Source organism: Engystomops pustulosus, chromosome 9, assembly GCF_040894005.1.
Source record: "Engystomops pustulosus chromosome 9, aEngPut4.maternal, whole genome shotgun sequence".
NCBI classification, from domain to species: Eukaryota; Metazoa; Chordata; class Amphibia; order Anura; family Leptodactylidae; genus Engystomops; species Engystomops pustulosus.
In genome coordinates, this window is record NC_092419.1 from 56,018,087 (window position 1) to 56,026,171 (window position 8,085).

Genomic DNA, 8,085 nt, shown 5'->3' on the forward strand with positions numbered 1-8,085 from the left:
TTTGAAGGCGTTGCTATCTGATAACTTCGTTTGGAAGGCTGATATGGCTACCTTGGCTCACCCTTCCCACTCAGCTAATATAGAGCTAGCTCTCAGAGAGTTACTCAAGTTTAATGATAATGGAGAAGCAGATATTTTCACCTAAGTGTTACATAAAAGACGATATGGTAAAATTGTGTAGCAGACTAAGGAAGGCCAAGGAAAAATAAATCAATGTTTCTTTGTCTAAAATACAGCACTTAATACAACAGAACAAAAAAAGAGACAACACAACATCACATAGACTCCTTAAAACAAAACAAAAGGTAACACCTTAGCAATCTTCTACTCCACAGGTATGCTCGTGCCCTGCACACACTCAAAACCCAGTGGTATTCTCAAGATCAGAAGGCAGGCTCACTATTAGCAAACAAATTAAAAAGGGCTATCAAATCTAAAATCCCCTTCTTGTACCATCCGCACTTCTTGTACCATCCGAAAAAATTCTCTCGCCAAGAGAAATAGCAAATGCTTTTATGGCATACAATGCCAATCTATACAACCTGGAAAAAGATAAAACAACCTTTATACCCACTCAGGATCTTATTAGCAAATTCCTAGGCAAAATACATCTCCCTAAGGTGTCGGAAAAACAACTAGAAGAGTTGAATGCCCCGATTACAGAAAAAGAGATTCTTAAGTTCATTAATAATTCCCCATCTAACAAGGCACCAGTTACAGATGGCCTACCTGGGAGCTATTATAAAAAATATGCCCATATTCTAGCTCCTTACCTAGGTAGGGTGTACGAGAAAGCAGGGAGAATAGGAAAGTTCCCAGAGGAGATGCTCTCTGCCCTTATTGTGGCCCCACCCAAACCGGGAAAACAAGCAGATAGACTGGCGAATTTCCGCCCTATCTTATTATTGAATGATGACATAAAATTGTATGCCAAAATACTGGCAAACAGATTAAAAGTAGTACTCCCATCACTGATTGCCTTTGACCAATCAGGCCTTACCCCAGGAAGGCAAGCCTCGGATAATACATGTCCCAAAAGTTCACCCTATCGAATGGCACGGGACAGGGATGCCTCATGTCCACTATAATATTTGTACTCTCAATAGAGCCGATAGCGGAAACCATTAGAACGCATCCAGGAATCGCTGGAATACAGATTGGCAAACAAGAGACCCCGAGACCTCCCTAGCCAGGATATTCGAAACCCTATCTGATTTCGGAAGAATTTCCTTCTACGAAGTAAATAAAGCTAAATCCCAAATACTCCCAGTGAACATTAGCCAAAAATGCCTACATAGATTAATGAGAGACCGCCCTGTTGATTGGCACATGGAGCATGTTACTTATCTAGGAATATAGCTAGGATACCCGACGACAGAGTAATTTACACACAACTTTATCTCGCTGTTAGAACAAGTGGAAAAAGAGCTTAAAGAATATTCTAAAACTATCTTGTCCTGGTGCGGAAGGGTAGCATAATTCGAAATGATGACTCTGCCTAAATAGCTTTACCTCTTTAGGACTATACCAATTCCCATGCCAGAACATACCTTAGGAAACTTAGAGCCCAACTGAGGAAATTTCTATGGAACGAGAGAAGACCAAGGGTTGCATTCAACACCTTAATCAAATCTGTACCAGAACTTTATTATTAGAGAGATTATTATATTGCATCAATACTAGACCAATCGGGGGCTTGGTGGAAGGAGGATCACGTAAACAAATGGGTCTCAATTGAGATCTTTTATTATAACGGGAAATCATTAAAGCCCAGAATCCTCAATGCAGTATGGCACCTTAACCCACCTAACTCCCTTCTGCCCACTATGCAAGCCACGGATCTTGCATGGAAAGTTCTACTTGAGGATTCGAGGGAGAGCTTTGAAAAATTCCCACTGGAAAGGGTTCCTATTAGCTTCCTAGAATATAACATCCAGAATATGATACTGCAAACATGGTACAGAGAGGGAAACAATACTTTGGCCGATCTGGTTAAAGAGGGGAAAATTCACCTTACTGGTGGAAGACTTTTCGTTACCCCAAGGAGAGGTTAACAATTATCTCAAAGTACGCAACTTCTTATATGATAACATAGGGAAAACATCAAATTTCTAAGAGGTTTCAGGCCTAAGACAACTGCAGAAAAGGGATAACTTATTTCTACAATTGCCTAGGCAACAAAAAAACAATGCAGGCACTACCTTATCTGGGAGCATGGGAAAAGGATCTGCACCTCCAACTCACTAACAACCAATGGCAAAAAGCCTTCTGACTTGCAAATAACACTTTTAGGTGTGTAGCCTATATGGAGGCACTGGCTAAAACACATATGAGATTGTACTACACTTCAGTCAGACTCTGTAGGATGTTTCCCTCTAAAACACCAGGGTGTTGGAGGCATTGCGGCCAAAAAGGCATGCTGGTGCACACACTATGGTCCTGCCCAAGGGTTCAGAACCTGTGGTGTCAAGTATATGACATTCTTACAAACGTAGGGGTAACCCCCTTTGCATTTTCTCCAGCTACAACTTTACCATTGATAGATTTGGACAAACAAGCTCCAAAAACAAGAGCCTTAACTGTTTTTATTCTGATATCCACTAAGTTGGTCATCACCAGAAGAAACTGGAAAGAAAAAGTTATCCCTGAAATATGGGAGGTAGTATCACAAATAAATAGAACTTGCCAGTACATAAAGTCTATGGGGCAGATTTATCAAGCAGTCTGAAAGTCAGAATATTTCCAATTGCCCATGGCAACCAATCACAGCTCCCCTTTAAAATATTCATGAGCACTGGTGAAATGAAAGCTGAGCTGTGATTGGTTGCCATGGGCAACTGGAAATATTCTGACTTTCAGACTGCTTGATAAATCTGCCCCTATATCTCTACAATTCAACAGGTATAATAATTTCAAGCAACAATGGGAACCATGGATAAAAAGTTCAAAGAGTAAAACGAAAGGGTAAAATTAGTGTCATAAAGTGTTCTATGTTAATGATGTTAAGGTTATTGTTATTATTATTAAAATTAAAAAATTGATAACTGACATTTAGAGATGAGCGAGCACTAAAATGCTTGAGTGCTCGTTACTTGGTTCGAACTTTTCCAGATGCTCGAGTGCTTGTATCGAATAACGAACCCTATTGAAGTCAATGGGAGACTCGAGCATTTTTCACTGAAAGAACACATTGAAAGAACACTAAAGAAGAACACATTGAAGATGTTTGCAGATGTTTTCACTGAAAGAACACATTGAAAGAACACAGTGAAGAACACATTGCAGATGTTCGCGTACATCTGCTAACTTATCCGAAGACACACGTGCCGAACAGTGTTCTTCACAATAGTATGTGAAGAACAATGGGGCAGATTTACTTACCCGGTCCATTCGCGATCCAGCGTCGCGTTCTCTGCGCTGGATTCGGGTCCGGCCGTGATTTATTAAGGTTGTTCCTCCGACGTCCACCAGGTGGCGCTGCTGCGCTGAAAAGCATCGGAACGCACTGGAGTTCACCGGCTCAGGCTGAGTGAAGGTAAGTGCAAGCTCCACAACAGATTTTTTGTTTTAAATGCGGCGGTTTTTCAGAATCCGTCGGGTTTTCGTTCGGCCACGCCACAATCCGATCACGTGCGCCAAAATCCCGGGGCAATTCAGGGAGAATCAGCGCAAATCGGAAATATTCAGGTAACACGTCGGGCCCTTAGTAAAAGACCCCCAATATGTGTGAAGAACACATTGCAGATGTTTCCATACATCTGCAATGTGTTCTTCACACATATTGGGGCAGATTTATCAAGTGTCTGAAAGTCAGAATATTTCTAGTTGCCCATGGCAACCAATCACAGCTCAGCTTTCATTTTATCAGTGCTCATGAATATTTTAAAGGGGAGCTGTGATTGGTTGCCATGGGCAACTAGAAATATTCTGACTTTCAGACAGCTTGATAAATCTGCCCCATTGTGTTCACTGTTTTCATTGTATTCTTCACTGTTCTTCACTGTGTTTCGTTAAGTAAATGCTCGAACTTAAGCCGGCGAGATACTCGTCCGAGCAAATAGGCCGTTTCGAGTACACTAATACTCGAAGGAGCATCAAGCTCGGACGAGTATACTCGCTCATCTCTACTGCCATTTCCTGAGCTCAAAGAGATCCAGACTGGATAAGAATTTTTATAATTACCCTAGTTTCACTCAGAAGGAACAAACAGGGCAAGAGAAACAAAATGGACTATTGGGCAATAAAAAGAAATTGTGGTTAAAATGTACTAACATATGCAATGTGATCTATGTCCGTTAGTCCTGAATCAAGTCTGGCCTGCGTGCCAGGGATTACTGTCTTATTGTACCATTTCAGTGTTAATAGGAAAAAAACTCAATAAAAATGGTTAATTTAAAAAAAGGATAGTCTAAGCACTTCATTAATACGTTACTGCCCAGTATTTACCAATTTTTGTACAAGACCAGATGATATGAACAAAATCTGCATCCTCGCTTTTCTTACATGATCACGGGTGCTCCCGCATTCCCTTATTATCCGGCACCTCCCTTCCTGCCTCGCCATATCTTCATGTGCCTATGTCATTATGAAAGCTCCCCTGCAATTTTCCTGCATTCCAGTGTATTCCTGAGTTCCAGTGTGTTCCTGCCTCTGTGTTCCTGTGTTACCAGAGTCCCTCCATGTTCCTGTGTTACCAGAGTTCCTCCGTGTCACTGTGTTCCTGTGTTGCTGTGTTCCTGTGTCCCGTGTGTTTGTGCTCCTGTTCCCATCTGCCTGGACCTCCCATTGCTGACCCCGGATTTGGACGTGACCTTGCATCTCTGCCGCCTGCCCTGACCTTCTGCCTGGACCTGACCACCAGACTGTCTCCTTCTAAGGTACCTCGATCTCAGCTGCCACCACGGGCTAGTCGCACCTGTGGAATGACCTGGTGGTACCCTGCCGCAGCAAGTCCATCCCACTCTGTGGCGGACTCTGGTGAAGATCAGGTGCCACTTAGACTCCGGTCCCAGGTGTTGGCTAGTACCATCTCCCATGGTGGTCCAGTTGATCCACGCATCCCAAATCCTGACAGTAAGATCCGGCCATGGATCCCACCGAGGTTACACACCCTGAGCTGGTAGATATCACCACTCTTCTGGCTTGACAGTCCCAGTGGATCAACGTACAAGGTCAGCTGCTCAATCAGATCTCCGCCATGCTGCATTATCTATGGACTTCCCAGCTGCATCCGCCACAGCAAGCATCAGCAGCTCCTCCTGTCCTCTTCTGTTTGCTTCCCGCTGCTGGGTTACCTCCGCTGAACCCAAGTTGAGACTTTCCTTACCATTTAAATATGACGGGGAGCCCAAACTGTGCAGGGGCTTCATCACCCAGTGCTCCCTGGATATTGAACTTATGCCTTCACAGTTTGTCTCTGAGCGGTCCAAGGTGGCGTTTATTATCACTCTTTTTTGCGGTCAGTCTTTGAGCAACCTGCCCGTGCAACATCGGCTGAGACGACACTGCTGAATATGACGCAAGGAGACGCATATGTGGGTGACTATGCTGTATGTTTTCGCACCCTGGCTTCTAAGTTATCCTGGAACGAAGCGGCTTTGATGGCGTCCTTTAAAAAGGGACTTTCTGGCTACATTAAGTACACTCTGTCTGCTCAGGACTTACCGTCTACTCTGAGTGGACTCATCTCACTGGCCACTCGGATAGATATCCGTTTTTCAGAGCGATCCGAGGAACTATGCTTGGAACAGGCCCAACCTCGGGTCTAATGCTTATATCGTTTGGTTTCTGCTTTCTTGGATTCGGTTTCTGCAGTGAACTTTGTGGATGCTGGCCTGGTCTCCCAGCATCACTTCCTGGTGGTTTGTTTCGAGAAATTTCCTCGGTCACCGGCCACATTCTCTCCGTGTCCATCTGGTGCACGGAACCCCCACTCCTGCAAGTTGGTGCTCTACACAAAGAGAGAGTTTCTTTTTTTCTGCTATCCCAATTCACTTCTGCTCTCCTGTTGGAGATGTTGCACCATCATGCTCCTGTGCTGGACTGGACCTCTGGGGAGATTCTCCAATGGGGCCCAGATTGTTCCGCAAACTGTATGGAGATTCCTTGTCCGCTACCTGTCAGAACTTCAACGTTGTCTCCCAAACCTCTGGAGGGGCTTCCCGCTCCATACCTGGACTTCGCAGATGTGTTCTCCAAGAAGCAGGCTGAGATTCTATCTCCACATTGTCCCTACGATTTCCCCATTGACCTACTGCCTGGCTCCTCCCCTCCGCAGGGTCGGGTGTACCCGCTCTCAGTTCCTGAAACTGCCTCCATGTCTGAGTATATCAAGGAGAATCTGCAAAGGGGCTGCAGACGCAGATCCTCCTCTCCAGCTGGTACAGGTTTCTTTTTATGTCTCAAAGAAGGATGGTTCTCTCTGCCCCTGTATTGACTATCGTGGTCTTAATCGGATAGTAAGGACCGGCTACAGGGCACAAGAGTTTTCTCCAAAATGGATCTTCGAGCGGCCTACAACGTCATCCGCATCAGGAAGGGGGACAAGTGGAAGATCGCCTTTAACACCTGTTATGGACATTTTGAATATTTAGTTATGCCTTTTGAACTTTGTAATGCGCCAGCCGATTTTTCAGGAGTTTGTTAATGACATCTTCAGGTACTTGTTGTACAGCTGTGTTGTGGTATACCTGGATGACATTCTTGTGTATTTTGCTGATCTTGAGTCCCACCAGTCCTACATACGGCAAGTGCTCACCCGCCTTAGGGTTAACCATCTGGAGAAATGCCAGTTTCATCAGAAGAGCCTTCCATTTCTTGGCTTCATAATATCCGATAAAGGTTTACAGATGGATCCTGACAAGTTATCTGCTGTTCTTCAGTGATCATGCCCAGTGGGACTACGTGCCATTCAAAGAATTCTGGGCTTTGCAAACTATTATAGACATATTATCCCACATTTCTCATCTCTGGTAGCCCCGATGCTTACAAAGAAAGTTGCTAATTCTTGTGCCCGACCTGATACCGAAAAGCCTTTCCTTGTGGAAGTTGATGCCTCCTCAGTTGGAGCTGGGGCGGTCCTTACCCAGAAAGGGCCTAAGGACCGAAGTCTCACCTGAGGCTTCTTCTCCAAAGCTTTCTCCTCGGCAAGGCGAAATTATTCTATTGGAGATCGTGAACTTCTTGCTATCAAGCTTCCTTGGAAGAGTGGTGCTATATCCTGGAGGGATCACGATTTCTAGTTAGCATTTACATGGATCACAAGAATCTTCAATACCTTCAGACAGCTCAGCTACTGAACCCACGTCAAACCCACACTTTGACTTCCAGATCCATTTTCGCCCTGCTGAGAAAAACATCAAAGCTGACGCCTTGTCCCGTGTTTCCAATGTTATGGGGGAGAACTCTGCTCTGAGACATATTGTTCCTCCAGAGAGACTTGTGCTGGCAGTGTTGGTGGACCTCCGGCAACTACCTCCTGGCAAGACTTATGTGAGACCTCGCCTCTGCAAGAGGATCCTTACCTGGGGACATTCTTCTCGTGTGGCTGGGAACCCTGGGGTGCATTGCTCTGTGGCCCTCATTTCCAGATTCTGTTGGTGGCCTGACTTAGTCAAGGACGTTCATGATTTTGTGGGTTACTGTGCCTCTTGTGCCCGCAATAAGCCCTCACAGCAAAAACCTGCTGGTCTTCTTTTACCGTTACCCGTGGCTATGCCCGTGGTCTCATGTGGCTATGAACTTTATTACGGATCTGCCGCCATCATCTGGCAACACCGTCATCTGGGTGGTGACTGACTGCTTTTCCAAAATGTCCCATTTTGGCCCTCTACCAGGTTTGCCTTCTCTCCACATCTTGCCAGTTCCTTCTTCCAGCATATCTTCCGGTTTCATGCCCTTCCCCAGCACAGCGTTTCAGATTGAGGTGTTTAGTTTGTCTCCAAGTTCTGGAGGTCTCTGTGTAACCAGCTGCAAGTGAAATTGGACTTTTCTTCCGCCTATCACCCTCAGTCTAACGGCTCCGTCACTTTGTGTCCGTCTGTCAGGACGACTGGGCTTCTGTTCTTCCATGGGCGGAATTCTCCT